The 25,517-nt window shown below is 46.9% G+C and overlaps 7 non-coding genes and 14 pseudogenes across 7 annotated transcripts; all 21 read right to left on the reverse strand.

Annotated features, from left to right (window-relative positions):
- Nucleotides 1-96: 96 nt before the first annotated feature.
- On the reverse strand, nucleotides 97-215 carry LOC136739585 (uncharacterized; annotated as a pseudogene).
- Nucleotides 216-429: 214 nt separating this feature from the next.
- On the reverse strand, nucleotides 430-548 carry LOC136739482 (uncharacterized; annotated as a pseudogene).
- A 210-nt stretch (nucleotides 549-758) lies between these two features.
- On the reverse strand, nucleotides 759-877 carry LOC136739404 (5S ribosomal RNA). The gene has a single exon (XR_010812889.1). It is a non-coding gene; the product is annotated as a 5S ribosomal RNA (ribosomal RNA).
- Nucleotides 878-1,096: 219 nt separating this feature from the next.
- LOC136739472 (uncharacterized) lies at nucleotides 1,097-1,215 on the reverse strand (annotated as a pseudogene).
- A 216-nt stretch (nucleotides 1,216-1,431) lies between these two features.
- On the reverse strand, nucleotides 1,432-1,550 carry LOC136739515 (5S ribosomal RNA). Its single transcript, XR_010812905.1, has one exon. It is a non-coding gene; the product is annotated as a 5S ribosomal RNA (ribosomal RNA).
- Nucleotides 1,551-1,763: 213 nt separating this feature from the next.
- Nucleotides 1,764-1,882, reverse strand: LOC136739544 (uncharacterized; annotated as a pseudogene).
- A 219-nt stretch (nucleotides 1,883-2,101) lies between these two features.
- LOC136739546 (5S ribosomal RNA) lies at nucleotides 2,102-2,220 on the reverse strand. Its single transcript, XR_010812908.1, has one exon. It is a non-coding gene; the product is annotated as a 5S ribosomal RNA (ribosomal RNA).
- Nucleotides 2,221-2,430: 210 nt separating this feature from the next.
- On the reverse strand, nucleotides 2,431-2,549 carry LOC136739514 (uncharacterized; annotated as a pseudogene).
- A 209-nt stretch (nucleotides 2,550-2,758) lies between these two features.
- LOC136739601 (5S ribosomal RNA) lies at nucleotides 2,759-2,877 on the reverse strand. Its single transcript, XR_010812925.1, has one exon. It is a non-coding gene; the product is annotated as a 5S ribosomal RNA (ribosomal RNA).
- Nucleotides 2,878-3,086: 209 nt separating this feature from the next.
- LOC136739563 (uncharacterized) lies at nucleotides 3,087-3,205 on the reverse strand (annotated as a pseudogene).
- A 216-nt stretch (nucleotides 3,206-3,421) lies between these two features.
- Nucleotides 3,422-3,539, reverse strand: LOC136739427 (uncharacterized; annotated as a pseudogene).
- A 220-nt stretch (nucleotides 3,540-3,759) lies between these two features.
- LOC136739569 (5S ribosomal RNA) lies at nucleotides 3,760-3,878 on the reverse strand. The gene has a single exon (XR_010812910.1). It is a non-coding gene; the product is annotated as a 5S ribosomal RNA (ribosomal RNA).
- Nucleotides 3,879-4,099: 221 nt separating this feature from the next.
- Nucleotides 4,100-4,218, reverse strand: LOC136739540 (uncharacterized; annotated as a pseudogene).
- A 540-nt stretch (nucleotides 4,219-4,758) lies between these two features.
- On the reverse strand, nucleotides 4,759-4,877 carry LOC136739487 (uncharacterized; annotated as a pseudogene).
- A 209-nt stretch (nucleotides 4,878-5,086) lies between these two features.
- On the reverse strand, nucleotides 5,087-5,205 carry LOC136739628 (5S ribosomal RNA). The gene has a single exon (XR_010812951.1). It is a non-coding gene; the product is annotated as a 5S ribosomal RNA (ribosomal RNA).
- Nucleotides 5,206-5,432: 227 nt separating this feature from the next.
- Nucleotides 5,433-5,551, reverse strand: LOC136739588 (5S ribosomal RNA). The gene has a single exon (XR_010812912.1). It is a non-coding gene; the product is annotated as a 5S ribosomal RNA (ribosomal RNA).
- Nucleotides 5,552-5,761: 210 nt separating this feature from the next.
- LOC136739415 (uncharacterized) lies at nucleotides 5,762-5,880 on the reverse strand (annotated as a pseudogene).
- A 210-nt stretch (nucleotides 5,881-6,090) lies between these two features.
- On the reverse strand, nucleotides 6,091-6,209 carry LOC136739549 (uncharacterized; annotated as a pseudogene).
- A 209-nt stretch (nucleotides 6,210-6,418) lies between these two features.
- Nucleotides 6,419-6,537, reverse strand: LOC136739414 (uncharacterized; annotated as a pseudogene).
- Nucleotides 6,538-6,747: 210 nt separating this feature from the next.
- Nucleotides 6,748-6,866, reverse strand: LOC136739481 (uncharacterized; annotated as a pseudogene).
- Nucleotides 6,867-7,074: 208 nt separating this feature from the next.
- On the reverse strand, nucleotides 7,075-7,193 carry LOC136739554 (uncharacterized; annotated as a pseudogene).
- Nucleotides 7,194-25,517: the final 18,324 nt, after the last annotated feature.

A 25,517-nucleotide genomic window follows, 5' to 3' on the forward strand; every position in this document is an offset into this window, starting at 1 on the left:
AAGTAGCCGGGTACGTGTACAATTCTTCAATTATATCTCTTCCAGACAGAAAGAGAGTATTAAGAGCTACGATGAAGTTACTCAGGAGACGTAAGATGCTTGCAGCACCTTTTATTTCCAGCAGGTCTCCCATGCAAGTACTGAACAGGCACTGCCCCGTTCAGCTTCCGAGGTCTGACGAGATTGAGGGTGTTCAGGGCGGTGTGGCCGCAAGCCGAGAGGCCTGGCTGCATGATGTGTCTTAATGGTTGGCGGGTATTGACGGAGCTTCCAGCAAAAAAAAAAAAAAAAGAAAAATGGAGGGAAAAATATCAGTGCAGCAATGGGTGTTGAAAGTAGCCGGGTACGTGTACAATACTTCAATTATATCTCCTCCAGACAGAAAGAGAGTATTAAGAGCTACGATAAACTTAACCAGCAGACGTAAAAAGCTTGCAGCACCTGGTATTTCCAGGAGGTCTCCCATCCAAGTACTGACCAGGCCCTGCCCCACTCAGTTTCCGAGATCTTACGAGATCGGACGCGTTCAGGACGGTGTGGCCGCAAGCCGAGATGCCTGGCTGCATGATGTCTCTTAAAGGCTGGCGGGTATTGACGGAACTGCCAGCAATAAAAAAAAAGAGAAATGGAGGGAGAAATACCAGTGCAGCAAAGGGTGTTGAAAGTAGCCGGGTACGTGTACAATACTTGAATTATATCTCCTCCAGACAGAAAGAGCGTATTAAGAGCTACGATGAAGTTACCCAGGAGACGTAAAAAGCTTGCAGCACCTGGTATTTCTAGGAGGTCAGCCATCCAAGTACTGACCAGGCCCTGCCCCGTTTACCTTCCGAGATCTGACGAGATCGGGCGCGTTCAGGACGGTGTGGCCGCAAGCCAAGAGGCCTGGCTGCATGATGTCTCTTAAAGGCTGGCGGGTATTGACGGAACTTCCAGCAAAAAAAAAACAAAAAAAAAAGGAAAATGGAGGGAAAAATATCAGTGCAGCAAAGGGTGTTGAAAGTAGCCGGGTACGTGTACAATTCTTCAATTATATCTCCTCCAGACAGATAGAGAGTATAAAGAGCTACGATGAAGTTACCCAGGGGACGTAAAAAGCTTGCAGCACCTGGTATTTCCAGGAGGTCACACATCCAAGTACTGACCAGGCCCTGCCCCGTTTAGCTTCCGAAATCTGATATGATCGGGCGCGTTCAGGACGGTGTGACTACAAGCCAAGAGGCCTGGCTGCATGATGTCTCTTAAAGGCTGGCGGATATTGACGGAACTTCCAGCAAAAAAATAAAATAAAAAGAAAAATGGAGGGAAAAATATCATTGCAGCAAAGGGTGTTGAAAGTAGCCTAGTAAGTGTACAATTCTTCAATTATATCTCCTGGAGACAGAAAGAGAGTATTAAGAGCTACGATGAAGTTACCCAAGAGACGTAAAAGGCTTGCAGCACCTGGTATTTCTAGGAGGTCTCCCATCCAAGTACTGACCAGGCCCTGTCCCGTTTAGCTTCCGAGATCTGACGAGATCGGGCGCATTCAGGACGGTGTGGCCGCAAGCCGAGAGGCCTGGCTGCATGATGTCTCTTAAAGGTTGGCGGGTATTGACGGAACTTCCAGCAAAAAAAAAAAAAAAAAAAAAATGGATGGAAAAATATCAGTGCAGCAAAGGGTGTTGACAGTAGCTGGGTACGTGTACAATACTTCAATTATATCTCCTCCAGACAGATAGAGAGTATTAAGAGCTACGATAAAGTTACCCAGGAGACGTAAAAGCTTGCAGCACCAGGTATTTTCAGGAGGTCTCACATTCATGTACCGACCAGGTCCTGCCCCGTTTAGCTTCCAAGATCTGACGAGATCGGGCGAGTTCAGGATGGTGTGGCCGCAAGCCGAGATGCCTGGCTGCATGATGTCTCTTAAAGGCTGGCGGGTATTGACGGAATTTCCAGCAAAAAAAAAAAAAAAAAAATAGAAAAATGGAGGGAAAAATATCAGTGCAGGAAAGGGTGTTGAAAGTAGCCGGGTACGTGTACAATTCTTCAATTATATCTCCTGGAGAGAGAAAGAGAGTATTAAGAGCTACGATGAAGTTACCCAGGAGACGTAAAAAGCTTGCAGCACCTGGTATTTCTAGGAGGTCTCCCATCCAAGTACTGACCAGGCCCTGCCCCGTTTAGCTTCCGAGATCTGACGAGATCGGGCGCATTCAGGACGGTGTGGCCACAAGCCGAAAGGCCTGGCTGCATGATGTCTCCTAAAGGTTGGCGGGTATTGACGGAACTTCCAGCAAAAAAAAAAAAAAAAAAATGGATGGAAAAATATCAGTGCAGCAAAGGGTGTTGACAGTAGCTGGGTACGTGTACAATACTTCAATTATATCTCCTCCAGACAGATAGAGAGTATTAAGAGCTACGATAAAGTTACCCAGGAGACGTAAAAGCTTGCAGCACGAGGTATTTCCAGGAGGTCTCACATTCATGTACTGACCAGGTCCTGCCCCGTTTAGCTTCCGAGATCTGACGAGATCGGGCGCGTTCAGGATGGTGTGGCCGCAAGCCGAGATGCCTGGCTGCATGATGTCTCTTAAAGGCTGGCGGGTATTGACGGAACTGCCAGCAAAAAAAAAAAGAAAAATAGAGGGAAATATACCAGTGCAGCAAAGGGTGTTGAAAGTAGCCGGGTACGTGTACACTTCTTCAATTATATCTCCTGGAGACAGAAAGATAGTATTAAGAGCTACGATGAAGTTACCCTGGAGACGTAAAAAGCTTGCAGCACCTGGTATTTCTAGGAGGTCTCCCATCCAAGTACTGACCAGGCCCTGCCCCGTTTAGCTTCCGAGATCTGACGCGATCGGGCGCGTTCAGGATGGTGTGGCCGCAAGCCGAGATGCGTGGCTGCATGATGTCTCTTAAAGGCTGGCGGGTATTGACGGAACTGCCAGCAAAAAAAAAAAGAAAAATAGAGGGAAATATACCAGTGCAGCAAAGGGTGTTGAAAGTAGCCGGGTACGTGTACAATTCTTCAATTATATCTCCTGGAAACAGAAAGAGAGTATTAAGAGCTACGATGAAGTTACCCAGGAGACGTAAAATGCTTGCAGCACCTGGTATTTCTAGGAGGTCTCCCATCCAAGTACTGACCAGGCCCTGCCCCGTTTAGCTTCCGAGATCTGACGATATCATGCGCGTTCAGGACGGTGTGGCTGAAGGCCAAGAGGCCCGGCTGCATGATGTCTCTTTAAGGCTGGCGGGTATTGACGGAACTTCCAGCAAAAAAAAAAAGAAAAAAGAAAAATGGAGGGAAAAATATCAGTGCAGCAAAGGGTTTTGAAAGTAGCCGGGTACGTGTACAATTCTTCAATAATATCTCCTACAGACTGAAAGAGAGTATTAAGAGCTATGATGAAGTTACCCAGGAGACGTAAAAAGCTTGCAGCACCTGGTATTTCCAGGAGGTCACCCATCCAAGTACTGACCAGGTCCTGCCCCGTTAGCTTCCGAGATCTGACGAGATCGGGCGCGTTGAGGACGGTGTGGCCGCAAGCCAAGAGGCCTGGCTGCATGATGTCTCTTAAAGGCTGGCGGGTATTGACGGAACTTCCAGCAAAAAAAAAAAAAAAAAAAAATGGAAAATGGAGGGAAAAATATCAGTGCAGCAATGGCTGTTGAAAATAGCCGGGTACGTGTACAATACTTCAATTATATCTCCTCCAGACAGATAGAGAGTATTAAGAGCTACGATTAAGTTTCCCAGGAGACGTAAAAAGCTTGCAGCACCAGGTATTTCCAGGAGGTCTCCCATCCAAGTACTGACCAGGCCCTGCCCCGTTTAGCTTCCGAGATCTGACGAGATCGGGCGTGTTCAGGACGATGTGGCCGCAAGCCAAGAGGCCTGGCTGCATGATGTCTCTTAAAGGCTGGCGGGTATTGACGGAACTTCCAGCAAAAAATAAAAAATAAATAAATAGAAAAATGGAGGGAAAAATATCAGTGCAGGACAGGGTGTTGAAAGTAGCCGGGTACATGTACAATTCTTCAATTATATCTCCTCCAGACTGAATGAGAGTATTAAGAGCTACGCTGAAGTTACCCAGGAGATGTAAAAAGCTTGCAGCACCTGGTATTTCCAGGAGGTCACCCATCCAATTACTGACCAGGCCCTGCCCAGTTTTTCTTCCGAGATCTGACGAGATCTTGCGTCTTCAGGACGGTGTGGCCTCAAGCCAAGAGGCCTGGCTGCATGATGTCTCTTAAAGGCTGGCGGGTATCGACGGAACTGCCAGCAAAAAAAAAAAAGAAAAATAGAGGGAAAAATACCAGTGCAGCAAAGGGTTTTGAAAGTTGCCGGGTACGTGTACAATTCTTCAATTATATATTCTCCAGACAGAAAGAGAGTATTAAGAGCTACGATGAGGTTTCCCAGGAGACGTAAAAAGCTGGCAGCACCTGGTATTTCCAGAAGATCTCCCATCCAAGTACTGACCAGGTCCTGCCCCGTTTAGTTTCCGAGATCTTCTGACATCGGGCTCATTCAGAACTGTGTGTCCGCAAGCCGAGAGGCCTGGTTGCATGATGTCTCTTAAAGGCTGGCGGATATTGACGGAACTGCCAGCAAAAAAAAAAAAAAGAAAAATGGATGGAAAAATATCAGTGCAGCAAAGGGTGTTGACAGTAGCTGGGTACGTGTACAATACTTCAATTATATCTCCTCCAGACAGAAAGAGAGAATTAAGAGCTACGATAAAGTGACCCAGGAGACGTAAAATCTTGCAGCACCAGGTATTTCCAGGAGGTCTCACATTCAAGTACTGACCAGGTCCTGCCCCGTTTAGCTTCCGAGATCTGACGAGATCGGGCGCGTTCAGGATGATGTGGCCGCAAGCCGAGATGCCTGGCTGCATGATGTCTCTTAAAGGCTGGCGGGTATTGACGGAACTGCCAGCAAAAATAAAAAGAGAAATGGAGGGAGAAATACCAGTGCAGCAAAGGGTGTTGAAAGTAGCCGGGTACGTGTACAATACTTGAATTATATCTCCTCCAGACAGAAAGAGACTATTAAGAGCTACGATGAAGTTACCCAGGTGACGTAAAAAGCTTGCAGCACCTGGTATTTCTAGGAGGTCTCCCATCCAAGTACTGACCAGGCCCTGCCCCGTTTAGCATCCGAGATCTGACGAGATCGGGCGCATTCAGGACGGTGTGGCCACAAGCCGAGAGGCTTGGCTGCATGATGTCTCTTAAAGGTTGGCGGGTATTGACGGAACTTCCAGCAAAAAAAAAAAAAAAAAAAAAAAGAAAAAGAAAAATGGATGGAAAAATATCAGTGCAGTAATGGGTTTTGAAAGTAGCCGGGTACGTGTACAATTCTTCAATTATATCTCCTCCAGACAGAAAGAGAGTATTAAGAGCTACGATGAAGTTACCCAGGAGACGTAAAAAGCTTGCAGCACCTGGTATTTCCAGGAGGACACCCATCCAAGTACTGACCAGGCCCTGCCCCGTTTGGCTTCCGAGATCTGACGAGATCGGGCGCGTTCAGGACGGTGTGGCCGCAAGCCAAGATGCCTGGCTGCATGATGTCTCTTAAAGGCTGGCGGGTATTGACGGAACAGCCAGCAAAAAAAAAAAAGAAAAATGGAGGGAAAAATATCAGTGCAGTAATGGGTTTTGAAAGTAGCCGGGTACGTGTACAATTCTTCAATTATATCTCCTCCGGACAGAAAGAGAGTATTAAGAGCTACGATGAAGTTACCCAGGAGACGTAAAAAGCTTGCAGCACCTGGCATTTTCAGGAGGTCACCCATCCAAGTACTGACCAGGCCCTGCCCCGTTTAAATTCCAAGATCTGATGAGATCGGGGGCGTTCAGGATGGTGTGGCCGCAAGCCGAGAGGCCTGGCTGCATGATGTCTCTTAAAGGCTGGCGGGTATTGACGGAACTGGCAGCAAAAAAAAAAAAGAAAAATAGAGGGAAAAATACCAGTGCAGCAAAGGGTGTTGAAAGTAGCCGGGTACGTATACAATTCTTCAATTATATCTTCTCCAGACAGAAAGAGAGTATTAAGAGCTACGATGAAGTTCCCCTGGAGACGTAAAAAGCTGGCAGCACCTGGTATTTCCTGGAGGTCTCACATTTAAGTACTGACCAGGTCCTGCCCCGTTTAGCTTCCGAGATCTGACAAGATCGGGCACGTTCAGGACGGTGTGGCCGCAAGCCGAGATGCCTGGCTGCATGATGTCTCTTAAAGGCTGGCGGGTATCGACGGAACTGCCAGAAAAAAAAAAAAGAAAAATAGAGGGAAAAATACCAGTGCAGCAAAGGGTGTTGAAAGTAGCCGGGTACGTGTACAATTCTTCAATTATATCTCCTCCAGACAGAAAGAGAGTATTAAGAGCTACGATGAAGTTACCCAGGAGACGTAAAAAGCTTGCAGCACCTGGCATTTCCAGGAGGTCACCCATCCAAGTACTGACCAGGCCCTGCCCCGTTTAAATTCCAAGATCTGATGAGATCGGGGGCGTTCAGGACGGTGTGGCTGCAAGCCAAGAGGCCTGGCTGCATGATGTCTATTAATGGTTGGCGGGTTTTGACGGAACATCCAGCAAATAAAAAAAAAGAGAAATGGTGGTAAAAATATCAGTGCAGCAAAGGGTGTTGAAAGTAGCCGGGTACGTGTACAATACTTCAATTATATCTCCTCCAGACAGATAGAGAGTATAAAGAGCTACGATAAAGTTACCCAGGAGACGTAAAAGCTTGCAGCACTAGGTATTTCCAGGAGGTCTCACAATCAAGTACTGACCAGGTCCTGCCCCGTTTAGCTTCCGAGATCTGACGAGATCGGGCGCGTTCAGGATGGTGTGGCCGCAAGCCGAGATGCCTGGCTGCATGATGTCTCTTAAAGGCTGGCGGGTATTGACGGAACAGCCAGCAAAAAAAAAAAGAGAAATGGAGGGAGAAATACCAGTGCAGCAATGGGTGTTGAAAGTAGCCGGGTACGTGTACAATACTTCAATTATATCTCCTCCAGACAGAGAGAGAGTATTAAGAGCTACGATAAAGTTACCCAGGAGACGTAAAAGCTTGCAGCACTAGGTATTTCCAGGAGGTCTCACATTCATGTACTGACCAGGTCCTGCCCCGTTTAGCTTCCGAGATCTGACGAGATTGGGCGCATTCAGGACGGTGTGGCCGCAAGCCGAGATGCCTGGCTGCATGATGTCTCTTAAAGGCTGGCGGGTATTGACGGAACTGCCAGCAAAAAAAAAATGGATAAAGAAAAATGGAGGGAAAAATATCAGTGCAGCAATGGGTGTTGAAAGTAGCCGGGTACGTGTACAATACTTCAATTATATCTCCTCCAGACAGAAAGAGAGTATTAAGAGCTACGATGAACTCACCTAAAGGATTATTAGGAACACCATACTAATACTGTGTTTGACCCCCTTTCGCCTTCAGAACTGTTTTAATTCTACGTGGCATTGCTTCAACAAGGTGCTGAAAGCATTCTTTAGAAATGTTGGCCCATATTGATAGGATAGCATCTTGCAGTTGATGGAGATTTGTGGGATGCACATCCAGGGCACGAAGCTCCCGTTCCACCACATCCCAAAGATGCTCTATTGGGTTGAGATCTGGTGACTGTGGGGGCCAGTTTAGTACAGTGAACTCATTGTCATGTTCAAGAAACCAATTTGAAATGATTCGACCTTTGTGACATGGTGCATTATCCTGCTGGAAGTAGCCATCAGAGGATGGGTACATGGTGGTCAAAAAAGGATGGACATGGTCAGAAACAATGCTCAGGTAGGCCGTAGCATTTAAACGATGCCCAATTGGCACTAAGGGGCCTAAAGTGTGCCAAGAAGACATCCCCCACACCATTACACCACCACCACCAGCCTGCACAGTGGTAACAAGACATGATGGATCCATGTTCTCATTCTGTTTACGCCAAATTCTGACTCTACCATCTGAATGTCTCACCTCTTTTTCCTATTTGTAGTGGAGATGAGTGGTACCCGGTGGGGTCTTCTGCTGTTGTAGCCCATCCGCCTCAAGGTTGTACGTGTTGTGGCTTCACAAATGCTTTGCTGCATACCTCGTTTGTAACGAGTGGTTATTTCAGTCAAAGTTGCTCTTCTATCAGCTTGAATCAGTCACCCCATTCTCCTCTGACCTCTAGCATCAACAAGGCATTTTCACCCACAGGACTGCCGCATACTGGATGTTTTTCCCTTTTCACACCATTCTTTGTAAACCCTAGAAATGGTTGTGCGTGAAAATCCCAGTAACTGAGCAGATTGTGAAATACTCAGACCGGCCCGTCTGGCACCAACAACCATGCCACGCTCAAAATTGCTTAAATCACCTTTCATTCCCATTCAGACATTCAGTTTGGAGTTCAGGAGATTGTCTTGACCAGGACCACACCCCTAAATGCATTGAAGCAACTGCCATGTGATTGGTTGATTAGATAATTGCATTAATGAGAAATTGAACAGGTATTCCTAATAATCCTTTAGGTGAGTGTATATGTATGTATGTGTATGTATGTCCAATTGCTTTGACAATACAAATGAAATGAATTGAGAGAGAGAGAGAGAGAGAGAGAGAGAGGAATATGAGCTCCTAAAAAACATTTGTTTTTATACATAAGCGGATTTAGTTTGTGATTTACAAATGAATATATAGCACTATAAACATACACAGAAGACATGGAATAGAAATTCAGAAGAAAAAGTATTCAAAAAATAATAATTTTAAGAGAAACACAAAAAGAAGAAAGCAGAGAGACAGTTCAGGAAGAAAAGTCAGAAAAGAAAAGCTGAAGACAAGAATTGGAGGTAAGAGACAAATAATTAAACAAAAAAATATGTATTAATAAAATAAATAAGCATTCTCAGTAGTTGACTCAGCCAATGAAAATGCAGAGCTCCGATTTGAATAGAGTGACAGTAGGAGAGCAGCAGTCTGACTGCAGAGCTGCCTTTTGAAATCCGATACCCTGAAGACATTCGCTCTGCACAGGCTAAGAAGGACTACAAACAAGCTGTGATGAGAGCATCTCCTTAGACCCTCATCCTAGACTACACCGGTAAAGGAGAAAACAGGGTCAAGAACAATCTACTGTTCTACACCGCCTTTCACAAAACCCTGTGCCAGACATACCCCAATAACAACAAGAGGGGCATTAGCAGAGGCAGGCAGATCTCAGTGCTGGTAGAGAAAGACACAGACAGTGTGATGCTCACTTTTAATGTATACCACAACGGGACCATCATGGTGCAGGGCAGCGAGAGCAGCCTGGACCAATTAGCTCTCGGCTTCCACACCTCAAAGCAGCAGACTGAGGTAGAGAAACAAGAGCCAGAGCCGGCCACCCTGCAGTCTGCCCCCAGCCACACGGAGCCAGACAGTGCCCCATCTCCCACAGACTGCCCCCCTGTCTCCCCAAAACTCTCCAGCAACATTAAAACACTAAAGGAATGCCTATCAGTGCTGGAGCTGGAGTTTGCGGAGTTCAGGGAGCAGACCTTGAGCACCCTGGCCCAGACCTCCTTGTGCGATCAGCTCCGGGATGAGATGCACAGACTAAAGATGCAGCACAAGGCTGAGATCCATGAGCTGAGAGCAGCAGTGAGAGACCTGGAGGAGCAGAGCCAAACCCTGAGGACGGAGCTGCGCAGAGCGAGGGAGGAGCTGACCAGGACACCCCAGCACAGCCAGCTAAGGAGCCTGCAGAGCCAGCTGGAGGAGCTAAGAGAGGAGCTACACATCACTGGAGCACAGAGACTGCACTGCACTGACCCCACAACACCTCCAACCCCTGACGCACCCACTGATCCACCCACACTCCCCACCACTCCTGACACACCCACTATCACCAGACCTGCCACTAATACACAACCCCCTGAAACGCCACTCCCCCAAAACACACCCGCTGCCCCCACCACTCCCGACGCAAACCCGAAGAGGCAGGTCAACGCAGAGGTGGTCATTCTGAGCGAATCCAATGGGAAGTTCCTGGTTGAGAGGCGCCTCTTCCCTGGGCGAAAAGTGAAAAAGCTTTGGTGCTCCACAGCACAGAGAGCCCTGGAGCTGCTCTCCAAGAGGAGGCTTTGCCAAGTCAAACACATCCTCATCCACACCGGCACTAACGACCTGAGTGCCCGCAGGGGCGATGTGGCCTCAGCCCTGAGACAGGTAGCAACGAAAGCCACAGAGGAATTCCCAACTGCCAAAATTTCCATCTCCACACTGCTGCCCCGCACAGACGTGCCCCTGCACATCATCCAGGCCATCAACGCAGAAGTGTCCCGAAGATGTGCCCTCCTCCCCAACGTCCACCTGGCACACCACTGAGACATCCAGCCACATCACCTGTATGACCACGTCCACCTCAACAAGACGGGTGTGAGGATCATCTCAAAGGTCCTCAAGGACACAACCCTGGGCCGAAACCCCACACACCCCCACCTCGAGACCAGGAGCAAACCCCCCAGCCCCCGGCCACATCCCCAGCCACCGGCTCCACCCCAGCCCCAGCCCCTGAGACCCCGCGGCCCCATTCCACAACCCCCCATCCCCAGAGGGCCCGTCCAGCACAGCAGAGCGGACAGCCGGGGACCAGCACAGCCACACAGCCACGCAGCAGCGGCTTCCAGAGCCTGGAGGCCCGATGCTGCCCAGCTGGCCCAGATAAGGCAACTCCTCAGTGTCATCTGTACCACACTGCTGAGTTAACTGAGCCTCAACACACATATATATGGTTGTGGAGATGGAGAGTAAGAAAAAATGTGATTTAATTATTCTGATATTTTGATGCAAAGATAAAATCTTTGTGTGATTATTATGTATATCCATATATAATTATTAATAGTAATATAATATCAGTTGTAGATCACAAATTAAACTTTCTTATGTAGAAGAGACAAGTATAATAAAATATATTAACATGTCCTTTAAAATAAGCAGTTGGAATATGCAGGGTTTACGCTCCTCAACTTTTGGAATGAAGAGCACAGGCCCTGAACTGATCAACACTGTAAATAGTTCAGATGTTTTCATTCTTGTAGAGACTTGGTGCTGTGCAGATATGTCTATACACTGGATGGATACAATGGATACAGGGAGCTGATTGTGCCCTCCTATAAAAAACCCAAAGTCAGGTGTGGCAGGGCCTCGTGGGGGATTATCGTGTGGTACAGGGAGGAGCTCCGAGCAGCCCTATGCCCAGTACAGAGAGGAGACACACACCTGTGGATGAAAATCAGAAAAGACACCCTACAAAATAACACAGATATATACCTATGTGCAATTTATATGCCACCCGCAGACTCCCCCTACTATAATGAGGAAGGCTTTCATGAGCTTCAAAACGAAATCTGCCACTTCCAGACCCTGGGCTCTGTACTGCTGTGTGGCGATCTCAATGCCAGGACTGGCAGAGAGATGGACTACATCAATACAGAGGGGAACACACACCTGTTCGGAGACTCCCCGCTGTGCCACACACACACCTCCACACTGACACAGCCACGACAGCGTGGTAAACAAGAGCAGGAAGCAGGTAGTGCGCCTATGTAAAAGCCTGGGTCTATATATCATCAATGGCAGGACCAGGGGGTACTCTCTGGGGAGATTCACATACTGCTCGGCTCTGGGCAGCAGTGTGGTGGACTACGCCATAACTGACCTGGACCCACAAGCCAACAATGCGTTTATAGTCAGACAACAATCTCCACTATCAGACCACAGCCAAATAACACTTTACCTAAAAAGATCAGCGCAGCCACAAGTCAGAGCCAAACTTCCCACAAAACTGGTCTCCCTGCCACCCAGTTAGAGATGGTCAGAGCCCAGCACAGAGAACTACACAAGAGCCCTGAATAGTGATGAGATTGAAAACATGTTAGACAGATATCAATCCTCACACTATCAAATAAACCAAAACGGAATAAACTCAGCCACCAAAACACTGAATGAAATATTTGAGAGACTGGCTTTAAAATCAAACATTAAAACAATTAAAAACCAAAATATGAAATCGTCTAAAAGAAAAAAAGAACAGTGGTGTGACCAGGAGTGTGAAACTTCTAGGAAACACCTGAGACATCTCTCCAACACTAAACACAGAGAGCCCGACAACCAGGAGGCTCGCCTCAGCTACTGCCAGGCCCTGCGGCACTACAAGCAACTCCTCAGTAAGAAAAAAGACCACTATATGGGCAGAATAAATACCCCAAAAACAAAAAATGAAATACCAATTCAAAATGGAGAAATCTGGAAAACACACTTTGAAAAACTTTACCAAAATGTTGAAAACAATCCAAAGCCAGAACAGGTTAAAATATTAAAAAACCTAAATAAATTGGAAGAAATCATTAAGAATAACCAAAATCCCTTAGATAACCCATTTACAATACAGGAACTAAAACATCAACTCAAAATCCTCAAACCCAGGAAAGCCAGCGGCCCCGACAGCATCAGCCCTGAGATGCTGAAGCACAGCAGCCCGCAGCTGCAGGAGGCTCTGCTCAAACTCTTTAACCTGGTGCTGAGAGCCGGGTGTTTCCCTGAGGTCGGGAATCAAGGATTGATCACCCCGATTTTTAAAAGTGGAGACAAATTAGACCCCAATAACTACTGGGGCAGCTGTGTGAGCAGTAACCTGGGGAAGGTGTTCTGCAGTATCATCAACGCCCAGATACTGGCCTTCCTTACCAAGCACAGTGTCCTGAATAAGAGTCAGATTGGCTTCCTACCAAAACACAGCACAACCGATCATATTTACACTCTACACACCCTCATAAATAAATATACCCAAAACAATAAAGGAAAAATATTTGCCTGTTTTGTAGACTTTAGAAAGGCATTTGACTCAATCTGGCACAAGAGATTATTTTATAAACTTCTACAGAGTGGTGTAGGGGGTAAAGTTTATGACATCATTAAATCAATGTATTCTGAAAACAAATGCGGAGTTCAAATTGGCAACTCAAGAACAGAGTTCTTCACTCAGGGGCGGGGAGTGAGACAGGGCTGCAGTCTGAGTCCAACACTGTTCAACATCTACATCATCGAGTTGGCCACAGTGTTGGAGCAGTCTGACGCCCGCAGCCTAACTCTCCATGACACAGAGATCAAGTTCCTGCTCTACGCAGACGACCTGGTGCTGCTGTCGCCCACAGAGCAGGGGCTTCAGCAGAACCTGGCGCTGCTAGAGCAGTACTGTCAGAAATGGGCCCTGGCAGTCAATCTGGACAAGACCAGAGTTATGGTTTTCCAGAAAAAAGCCCCATCTCAGGGAAACAGGTACCGCTTCACTCTGGGCAGCACTGGATTAGAGCACTGCACCAGATACAACTACCTTGGCCTGACCATCAGTGCGTCAGGGAGCTTCAGCCTGGCTATAAACGCATTAAAAGACAAGGCACGCCGGGCATTTTATGCCATAAAGACACAATTTGGGAAAACAACAATACCAATAACTATTTGGATTAAAATATTAAACTCCATCATCCAACCAATCCTGCTATATGGGAGCGAAGTGTGGGGTCCCCTCATGAACCTCAATAACAACAATTGGGACAAAAGCCCCATGGAAATATTCCACCTAGAATTTAATAAAAACATCTTACACGTACACAGAAACGCCCCCACGGCTCTGAGGCTCACAGAGCCCGAACACACAATGACCAAAACAACAACAATTGGGAAAATTGACATGTACCTGAAAAGCAAATACACAAAAGATTAGAGACACGAATTAGAATTACAAAACAAATTGGAATGCTACCGGGCCCTGAATAGAAACATTACATTGGCTGAATACTTAAAAATCCAAAATATAAAAGAGAGACAAAATCTAACTAAATACAGGCTCAGTGACCACAGCCTCGCCATTGAAAAAGGCCGCTACAGAAAATTCTGGGTTGCCAGAGAAGAGCGGCTGTGCAGCCAGTGTGACCTAGGGGAGGTCGAAACACAGGCGCATTTCCTGCTGTCCTGCCCTAAATACACAAAAATCAGGGAGACATACTTTAAAATATTAAAAATGCATATCCCTGAGTTCAGCATGATCCCCGATTGCTGCAAACTCCCCGTCCTGCTGGGAGAGGAGGAGCGCACTGCCTTCTTAGCAGCGCAATATGTATCCACCTGCCACAGCCTGCGAGACAGTGTGTAGACACCAGCCTGTGGCACTCCATTTGCAAAACAAAATAAAAACAGTGATTTTTCTGATGTCATGACACAAATTTTGATACAAACAACAAATATGGTTTATATCCTACTTAATTTTATTTCAATGTGTACTATATTTGTTCCACTGAATCTTGTATTGCAATGTTTTGTCTTGATTGATAGAACATTTGTATCTGCTTTGGCAATATTGTGATAGATCATGCCAATAAAGCACCTTTGAATTGAATTGAAATGAATTGACAGACAGACAGACACACGCACACACACACACACACACACACACACACACACACACAGAGCCAGCCAGCCAGACAGCCAGCCAGCTCAGCCATGACATCACGAGCCTCTCTCAGCTGACTGCTATGACATCACAGAGCACGTACATTCCGTTGCTTGCCGTCTGTCAACCACTCAGTCACTGCCAGCCAGACTGGCTGGCTGGCTGGATGGGGGGGCTGCTTGCTGCTGCTGCGTACCTTAGCAAGCTAATTTGCCTGACCGGCCTTCCTACTCCTATGCCCAAATGCCCACCTAAGCCTCGTTTGTAATGCATGTCATTGTATTTCAAAAAGGAATCTGGAAATAGTAAACCTATTTTCTTTATTTGAATGTATTAAAGATCACATTTTATTACATTTTCTTTTTCTGTACTTCATTACATTATATTGAGATTCATAATTCTATTATTTATTTTCCGTATGTATGTATGTATGTATTATTGTATGGAAGGAAAGTTAGAAATGATTTTCTCAAACCTGTTTTTCTCTCTTGTATACTTAAGAAAGATAAGGTCAAGCTAGAAGGTCAGGAGGCCATAAGGTAGTTTGATTTCTGTTTGTTATTTACGATGAGAACCTTGGAGACAATGTCAAACGGTATGACCTACGTGCCTGTTCCTTAAAACCATGTGTAGATCTATGAACTCTGTTCTATAATGAAATATGTTCTGCTTAGTTAGCCTTTAAGATAACATAGTAATGATTTTCTAGCATGTATGTATGTATGTATGTATGTCCAATTGCTTTGACAATACAAATGAATTGAATTGAGAGGGAGAGAGAGAGAGAGAGAGAGAGAGACAGACAGACAGACAGACTCACACACACACACACACACACACACACACACAGACACACACACAGCCAGCCAGCCAGCCAGCCAGCCAGCTCAGCGATGACATCACAAGCCTCTCTCAGCTGACTGCTATGACATCACAGAGCATGAACATTCCGTTGCTTGCCGTCTATCAACCACTCAGTCACTGCCAGCCAGACTGGTTGGCTGGCTGGATGGGGGGGCTGCTTGCTGCTGCTGTGTACCTTAGCAAGCTTATTTGCTTGACCGGCCTTCCTACTCCTCTGCCCACATGCCCACCTATGCCCGATCTGCTGTTCACCTGGATCACAGCTCCGCCCCAACAAGGCAGAGCCCCCCAAGAATGGTACAAACTCACCCACGTTCCCCTCCACAGAAAGCTTTAGCCCAAAATAAGGGACACATTCTGCCCAATATGTCAGCGCCAACCACAGCCTGAGGGACACAGTGACACACGAGCACCGGCTGTAAATATAATGTAAATACTCGTTTGTAATGCATGTCATTGTATTTCAAAAAAGGAATCTGGAAATGGTATACCTATTTTCTTTATTTGTATGTATTAAAGATCACATTTTATTACATTTTCTTTTTCTGTACTTCATTACATCTTATTGTGATTCATAATTCTATTATTTATTTTCCGTGTATATGTATGTATGTATGTATTGTGACAAACCAAGGGGCAGGGTCATACATGGCAGATATGTCAGGCCAGGTCTGCTGCAAGGTGTGTACTCTAGGGTAGAATACCGACCCTAGGCAACTACACTCCCCAGAAACCCTCAGGCAGCCATTCTAGCACCTAATGTGGTCACTTGGTGTTACTTCCTCAATTATTCACCAGGTATATAAGGCGGGCCTGAGAGAGAGAGAAGTGAGAGACAATAGGGTGAGTTATCTGGAAAACAGAGGTAGCTCATAAGGAGAAAGCCAAGACTTATTTATTCCAGACTTTGTTTAAAATAGAATGATTATGTAAGATTAGTTACAACTCCAGTGTGAGTTAGGTTTTGTTTTCAGATTTGTTTTGTTTGAAGTAAACATACAGGCACAGCCCTGTATTTGCAACCTCCTCCCTGGGTCATGACTGGTTTTTACTCCTAAGAAGATCACAGAGAAGACCCGCACATGTGTACAGCCAAGGCGTTTTGTCACATTTGGTGTAGAATGCGGGCAGCACCTCATGAAACCCAGACTGGCTGAGTGAATTTTTTTATCCAAAAAAAAAAAACTACAGGCTGTAATAGCCCAACAGGAAGCGACCAGGGTGCAGCAGGTGGCTCACCAGGATGCTATGCGGATGCATCAGGAAGCACTGCAGGTCCAGCATGATACAAATAAAATGTTTAGAGAAGAGCAGGAAAAGGTGACTAAAGAGCTGAAAGAGAGTGTTGAAGCACTTGCAACCAGGATTGGTCCACAGGGGGCTGCAACCCATTCCACTCCCCGCACCAATCACTTTCTGCAGAAAATGACAAAACAGGACGATGTTGAGGCCTTCCTTATGACCTTTGAGAGGACAGCAGAGAGAGGGATGGCCAAAAGATTCCTGGGCAGGGCTTGTGGCACCTTATCTGGCAGGGGATGCACAGAAAGCGTACTTTGATCTGGAGCTGAAGGACGCCCAGGACTATGATAAATTGAAAGCGGAGATAATGACCCGATTGGGCGTGACCACCGCAGTGAGGGCACATCGGTTTCAGCAGTGGGCCTACCAACCAGGACAACCAATCCGAACGCAGATGTTTGATCTGATCCATCTGGCCAGGAAATGGCTACAGCCAGAGGTCCATTCATCAGCCGAGGTGGTGGAGGCCATAGTCCTTGACAACTACCAACGCTGTTTGCCCAAGGACGTTCGACGCTGGGTTGGCCAGAATGAGGTGCTGTCCGCTGACACCTTGGTGGCCATTGTAGAGCGGTTCTATACAGCCGGAGCAGCAGAGCATGTACCGGAGGTTAAAAACTCGTTCCCCAGGCCATGACGAGCCAGCGGACCGGGTAAGATGGTTCCAAAGTACTCTGGGAAACATGACGCGCTGGGTTGGAAGAAAAGAGCAAGACTGGGGGGGGCAAAGGTGGGGCCTAAAGCCGAGACTAAGGGTTATAGGGGGTCACCATCACAACCAATTGTCTGCTACAATTGTGACAAAGTAGGACATATTGCGGCCCACTGCCCAGGTAGAGAGGAACCAATGCAATGTAATGTGTGTGATATGGGGAAAGAGAAACCGGTATTTTATGCCTGCCCTGTTGGGACGGATGTTTTCATAGGCGGAGTACCTAATCCAAAACACATGTGTACAGTGATAGTCGATGAGAAAGAAGTGGCTGCTCTGCTCGACTCTGGCAGTATGGTTACACTGGTCACAGAAAAATTAGTAGCGACCAACATGCTGGATAGACATCAGGAGCTCAGTATCACATGCACACATGGTGACACACGCCCCTATCCCACAGCCCTTGTAAACATACAGACAGAGGCCGGGAAACTAGATTACGAAGTCGGTGTGGTACCCAACATGCCATATGATGTGATACTGGGACGATATTTTCCTAATTTTGGAAAACTAGATAGAAAACATAGTAAATTGGAAATGCACACTGAAAACTGTAAGCCAGAAGTTGCCTCGATCCCACAACTAGAGCTAAAAGTAGACCTGGTTCCAGTTGAGTCGACAGTGAAGGTTTTGGTTGGGGAAAATTAAACTGAAAACATAGGGGTGGAATGTAGTGACGTAGATGACCCTATGGAGGGTGAGGAACCCAGCACTAGCAGGGTGGGTGAGAATCCATTCATAGAGACCCCTGAAGCTGACAATGTAGAAGTGTCAGTGTTAGAGGGACTCCCCACTGATTTTGGCAGCGCACAGGTGCGAGATCTCACTCTACACTATGCTAAAGAAAATGTGAAGGTAGTAAATGGGACCCCTATGACTACTGCAGACCCGCCAACAGCTTATCCTTATTTTATGGTAAAAAATGACCTATTGTACCGTGTAAATAAGATAGGGGTGGACATTGTGGAGCAATTGCTAGTTCCCACCCCATTCAGACGAACAGTTCTCAATCTGGCACATGGGCATATCCTGGGGGGACATCTGGGGATGGACAAAACCAAGGATAGACTCCTGAGGAGGTTTTACTGGCCAGGCGTACATGCAGACGTGACAGAACATTGTAGCTCATGTCCTGAATGTCAACTACATGCTCCTAAACCAGCCTTCAGAAGCCCACTGGTCCCTTTGCCCATCATAGAGACCCCCTTTGCTAGGATAGCTATGGATGTGGTGGGACCTCTCCCGAAATCAGCCAGAGGGCATCAGTATATACTGGTTATTTTGGATTATGCCACCAGGTACCCAGAAGCCATTCCACTGCGGACCATGGCTTCAAAAGGTATTGCAAAAGAGCTAATGTTGATGTGTAGTAGGGTGGGGATACCGAGGGAGATATTAACAGATCAGGGCACACCCTTTATGTCTAAGGTTATGACCGATCTGTGTAAATTGTTGCAGGTTAAGCAGTTGAGAACATCAGTCTACCACCCACAAACAGATGGGTTGGTTGAGAGATTTAATAGGACCCTGAAGTCCATGCTAAGAAAGGTAATCGATAAGGATGGGAAAAATTGGGAATTCATGCTGCCCTACTTGATGTCTGCCATTAGGGAAGTCCCACAGGCTTCCCTGGGCTTTTCGCCTTTTGAACTGTTATATGGGAGGCACCCCAGGGGGATATTAGACATAGCCCGTGAAACGTGGGAACACGAGTCCACTCCTTTCCGGAGTGTAGTCGAGCACATCAATGCTATGCAAGAGAGAATAGCCACAGTCACTCCCATTGTGAGAGAGCACCTAAGGCAGGCACAGGAACACCAACAATTCGCCTATAATCGTCAGGCTACACTGAGGGTGTTCCAGCCTGGTGATAGGGTGTTGGTGTTGGTTCCCACTGTAGAATGTAAATTTCTGGCTACGTGGATGGGACCTTATGAGATTATAGAGCGAATACGGGAAGTGAACTATAAGGTTCAGCAACCCGGCCGCCGACCCCCAGAACAAATATATCATGTCAACTTAATAAAAGCCTGGAAGGACAGGGAAGTGTTGATGTTGACTTACCCCCCTCAGCCACTAGGGACACCGAAGGTGAATATTGCAGCTGCCTTGTCACCTGACCAGTTGAAGGAGGTGAACGACTTGATAATACGTAATAGGGAAGTTTTCTCAGGCATACCGGGGCGTACCCATTTAGTCTCTCACAACATTGTGTCTCTCCCAGGAAAGAAGGTAAATATGAGGCCTTACAGGGTACCAGAAGCTCGCAGGAACACTATTAGAAATGAGGTTAAGGAAATGCTGGAGGCAGGGGTTATTGAAGAATCCCACAGTGAGTGGTCCAGCCCTATAGTCATGGTTTCCAAACCTGATGGCTCCTGGAGATTCTGTAATGATTTTAGAAAGGTTAATGAAATTTCAAAGTTTGATGCATACCCAATGCCCCGAGTAGATGAATTGTTAGAGAATATTGGGAATGCTCGCTATATTTCAACTATTGACTTAGCCAAGGGCTACTGGCAGATTCCCTTGACCCCGGGTGCCAAAGAAAAAACAGCCTTTGCAACCCCAGATGGTCTGTTTCACTACACAGTGATGCCCTTTGGCCTGCATGGTGCTCCTGCCACCTTTCAAAGGTTGATGGACCACATACTTAGACCACACAGGACGTATGCGGCAGCATATTTAGATGATGTGGTCATTCACAGTCCAGATTGGGAATCACATTTGTCTCAGCTCCAAGCGGTATTGGATTCAATACATGCAGCAGGCCTGATGGCTAATCCAACCAAATGCAATTTGGGGTTGGAAGAGGCCAAATACTTGGGCTATACAGTAGGGAGGGGTATGGTGAAACCCCAAATATCCAAGGTTGAAGCCATAAACTCTTGGCCTAGGCCTGTCAATAAAAAGCAGGTTAGGGCATTTTTAGGGTTAACTGGGTATTACCGGAGGTTTATTCCCAACTATGCTACCTTAGCGGCCCCTCTGACTGATATGACTAAGGCTACAGAACCCAATATGGTTAGATGGGGTGATACAGCAAACCGGGCTTTCCGGAGCCTACAGGAGGCGCTCTGCCGCAACCCCGTTTTAATGGTACCAGACTTTCAGAAAGAATTTATAGTCCAGACGGACGCCTCTGAGGTGGGGATCGGAGTGGTTTTGTCCCAAAGAATGGGTGATCACGAACACCTGGTGTTGTTCCTTAGCAGAAAGTTGGAATCCAATGAAATAAATTATTTGGTAGTTGAAGAAGAATGTTTGGCAGTGAAGTGGGCTTTGGACAGTCTTCGATACTATTTGTTGGGCAGGCACTTCACCCTGATCACTGACCATGCCCCCCTCACTTGGATGCATCGTTCGAAAGACAGGAATGCCCGTGTGATGAGGTGGTTTTTGAGTCTCCAACATTTTCATTTCACCCTGCAGCACAGGCCAGGGAAGGCCATGGGGAATGTTGATGGGCTGTCCCGGGTGCATGCTTTTTTGCGGCTGTCGCTCGACCTATGGGGTCGCAGCTGGGGGGGAGGATGTGGGACAAACCAAGGGGCAGGGTCATACATGGCAGATATGTCAGGCCAGGTCTGCTGCAAGGTCTGCACTCTAGGGAAGAAAACCGACCCTAGACAACTACACTCCCCAGAAACCCTCAGGCAGCCTAATGTGGTCACTTGGTGCTACTTCCTCAATTATTCACCAAGTATATAAGGCGGAAAGATAGAGTCAAGCTAGAAGGTCAGGCCAGAAGCTAGTTTGATTTCTGTTTGTTATTTACGATGAGAACCTTGGAAACAATGTCAAACGGTATGACCTACGTGCCTGTTCCCTAAAACCATGTGTAGACCTATGGGCTTAGTTAGCCTTTAAGATAACATAGTAATGACTTTCTAGCATGTATGCATGTATGTATGTATATATATATATATATATATATATATATATATATATATATATATATATATATATATGTATGAATGTATGTATGTCCAATTGCTTTGACAATACAAATGAATTGAATTGAGAGGGAGAGAGAGAGAGAGAGAGAGAGAGACAGACAGACTGAAAAACAGACAAACAGACACACACACACACACAGACATACACACACACACACAGAGCCAGCCAGCCAGCCAGCTCAGCGATGACATCACGAGCCTCTCTCAGCTGACTGCTATGACATCACAGAGCACGTACATTCCGTTGCTTGCCGTCTGACAACCACTCAGTCACTGCCAGCCAGACTGGCTGGCTGGCTGGATGTGGGGGATGCTTGCTGCTGCTGCGTACCTTAGCAAGCTTATTTGCTTGACCGGCCTTCCAACTCCTCTGCCCACATGCCCACCTATGCCCGATCTGCTGTTCACCTGGTCACAGCTCCGCCCCAACAAGGCAGATTCTCCCAAAAATGGTACAAACTGATCCACGTTCCCCTCCACGGAAAGCTTTAGCCCAAAATAAGGGACAAATTCTGTAACAACATAATGGATGCCCACCCAACCTGTGACAAAACTGAGAAAAAAGAAAAACGCCAGTCCTCCTGGGGGAGGGACACACAGCCACCCTGGCTGCCCAATATGTCAGCGCCTACCACAGCCTGAGGGACACAGTGACACACGAGCACCGGCTGTAAATATAATGTAAATACTTGTTTGTTATGCATGTCATTGTATTTCAAAAAAGGAATCTGGAAATAGTAAACCTATTTTCTTTATTTGTATGTATTAAAGATCACATTTTTTTACATTTTCATTTTCTGTACTTCATTACATCTTATTGTGATTCATAATTCTATTATTTATTTTCCGTGTAGATGTATGTATGTATGTATGTATGTATGTATATGTATGTATGTCCAATTGCTTTGACAATACAAATGAATTGAATTGAGAGGGAGAGAGAGAAAGAGAGAGAGAGAGAGAGAGAGAGAGAGAGAGAGAGAGAGGAATATGAGCTCCTAAAAAACATTTGTTTTTATACATAAGCGGATTTAATTTGTGATTTACAAATGAATATATAGCACTATAAACATACACAGAAGACATGGAATAGAAATTCAGAAGAAAAAGTATTCAAAAAATAATAATTTTAAGAGAAACACAAAAAGAAGAAAGCAGAGAGACAGTTCAGGAAGAAAAGTCAGAAAAGAAAAGCTGAAGACAAGAATTGGAGGTAAGACTTTTCACCTATAGAGACAAATAATTAAACAAAAAAATATGTATTAATAAAATAAATAAGCATTCTCAGTAGTTGACTCAGCCAATGAAAATGCAGAGCTCCAATTTGAATAGAGTGACAGTAGGAGAGAGCCCAACTGCCACTGAGACTGATACAAATCTATCGAACAGCAGTCTGACTGCAGAGCTGCCTTTTGAAATCCGATACCATGAAGACATTCGCTCTGCACAGGCTAAGAAGGACTACAAACAAGCTGTGATGAGAGCATCTCCTGAGACCCTCATCCTAGACTACACCGGTAAAGGAGAAAACAGGGTCAAGAACAATCTACTGTTCTACACTCAGTACCCCACCGCCTTTCACAAAACCCTGTGCCAAACATACGCCAATAACAACAAGAGGGGCATTAGCAGAGGCAGGCAGATCTCAGTGCTGGTAGAGAAAGACACAGACAGTGTGATGCTCACTTTTAATGTATACCACAACGGGACCATCATGGTGCAGGACAGCGAGAGCAGCCTGGACCAATTAGCTCTCGGCTTCCACACCTCAAAGCAGGAGACTGAGGTAGAGAAACACGAGCCAGAGCCGGCCACCCTGCAGTCTGCCCCCAGCCACACGGAGCCAGACAGTGCCCCATCTCCCACAGACTGCCCCCCTGTCTCCCCAAAACTCTCCAGCAACATTAAAACACTAAAGGAATGCCTATCAGTGCTGGAGCTGAAGTTTGCGGAGTTCAGGGACTAAAGATGCACCACAAGGCTGAGATCCATGAGCTGAGAGCAGCAGTGAGAGACCTGGAGGAGCAGAGCCAAACCCTGAGGACGGAGCTGCGCAGAGCGAGGGAGGAGCTGACCTGGACACCCCAGCACAGCTAGCTGAGGAGCCTGCAGAGCCAGCTGGAGGAGCTAAGAGAGGAGCTACACATCACTGGAGCACAGAGACTGCACTGCACTGACCCCACAACACCTCCAACCCCTGACGCACCCACTGATCCACCCACACTCCCCACCACTCCTGACACACCCACTATCACTAGACCTGCCACTAATACACAACCCCCTGAAACGCCACTCCCCCAAAACACACCCGCTGCCCCCACCACTCCCGACGCAAACCCGGAGTGGCAGGTCAACGCAGAGGTGGTCATTCTGAGCGAATCCAATGGGAAGTTCCTGGTTGAGAGGCGCCTCTTCCCTGGGCGAAAAGTGAAAAAGCTTTGGTGCTCCACAGCACAGAGAGCCCTGGAGCTGCTCTCCAAGAGGAGGCTTTGCCAAGTCAAACACATCCTCATCCACACCGGCACTAACGACCTGAGTGCCCGCAGGGGCGATGTGGCCTCAGCCCTGAGACAGGTGGCAACGAAAGCCACAGAGGAATTCCCAACTGCCAAAATTTCCATCTCCACACTGCTGCCCCGCACAGACGTGCCCCTGCACATCATCCAGGCCATCAACGCAGAAGTGTCCCGAAGATGTGCCCTCCTCCCCAACGTCCACCTGGCACACCACTGAGACATCCAGCCACATCACCTGTATGACCACGTCCACCTCAACAAGACGGGTGTGAGGATCATCTCAAAGGTCCTCAAGGACACAACCCTGGGCCGAAACCCCACACACCCCCACCTCGAGACCAGGAGCAACCCCCCCAGCCCCCGGCCACATCCCCAGCCACCGGCTCCACCCCAGCCCCAGCCCCTGAGACCCCGCGGCCCCATTCCCCACCCCCCCATCCCCAGAGGGCCCGTCCAGCACAGCAGAGCGGACAGCCGGGGACCAGCACAGCCACACAGCCACGCAGCAGCGCCTTCCAGAGCCTGGAGGCCCGATGCTGCCCAGCTGGCCCAGATAAGGCAACTCCTCAGTGTCATCTGTACCACACTGCTGAGTTAACTGAGCCTCAACACACATATATATGGTTGTGGAGATGGAGAGTAAGAAAAAATGTGATTTAATTATTCTGATATTTTGATGCAAAGATAAAATCTTTGTGTGATTATTATGTATATCCATATATAATTATTAATAGTAATATAATATCAGTTGTAGACCACAAATTAAACTTTCTTATGTAGAAGAGACAAGTATAATAAAATATATTAACATGTCCTTTAAAATAAGCAGTTGGAATATGCAGGGTTTACGCTCCTCAACTTTTGGAATGAAGAGCACAGGCCCTGAACTGATCAACACTGTAAATAGTTCAGATGTTTTCATTCTTGTAGAGACTTGGTGCTGTGCAGATATGTCTATACACTGGATGGATACAATGGATACAGGGAGCTGATTGTGCCCTCCTATAAAAAACCCAAAGTCAGGTGTGGCAGGGCCTCGTGGGGGATTATCGTGTGGTACAGGGAGGAGCTCCGAGCAGCCCTATGCCCAGTACAGAGAGGAGACACACACCTGTGGATGAAAATCAGAAAAGACACCCTACAAAATAACACAGATATATACCTATGTGCAATTTATATGCCACCCGCAGACTCCCCCTACTATAATGAGGAAGGCTTTCATGAGCTTCAAAACGAAATCTGCCACTTCCAGACCCTGGGCTCTGTACTGCTGTGTGGCGATCTCAATGCCAGGACTGGCAGAGAGATGGACTACATCAATACAGAGGGGAACACACACCTGTTCGGAGACTCCCCGCTGTGCCACACACACACCTCCACACTGACACAGCCACGACAGCGTGGTAAACAAGAGCAGGAAGCAGGTAGTGCGCCTATGTAAAAGCCTGGGTCTATATATCATCAATGGCAGGACCAGGGGGTACTCTCTGGGGAGATTCACATACTGCTCGGCTCTGGGCAGCAGTGTGGTGGACTACGCCATAACTGACCTGGACCCACAAGCCAACAATGCGTTTATAGTCAGACAACAATCTCCACTATCAGACCACAGCCAAATAACACTTTACCTAAAAAGATCAGCGCAGCCACAAGTCAGAGCCAAACTTCCCACAAAACTGGTC

Source organism: Amia ocellicauda, unplaced genomic scaffold (assembly GCF_036373705.1).
Source record: "Amia ocellicauda isolate fAmiCal2 unplaced genomic scaffold, fAmiCal2.hap1 HAP1_SCAFFOLD_61, whole genome shotgun sequence".
Classification (NCBI taxonomy): Eukaryota; Metazoa; Chordata; class Actinopteri; order Amiiformes; family Amiidae; genus Amia; species Amia ocellicauda.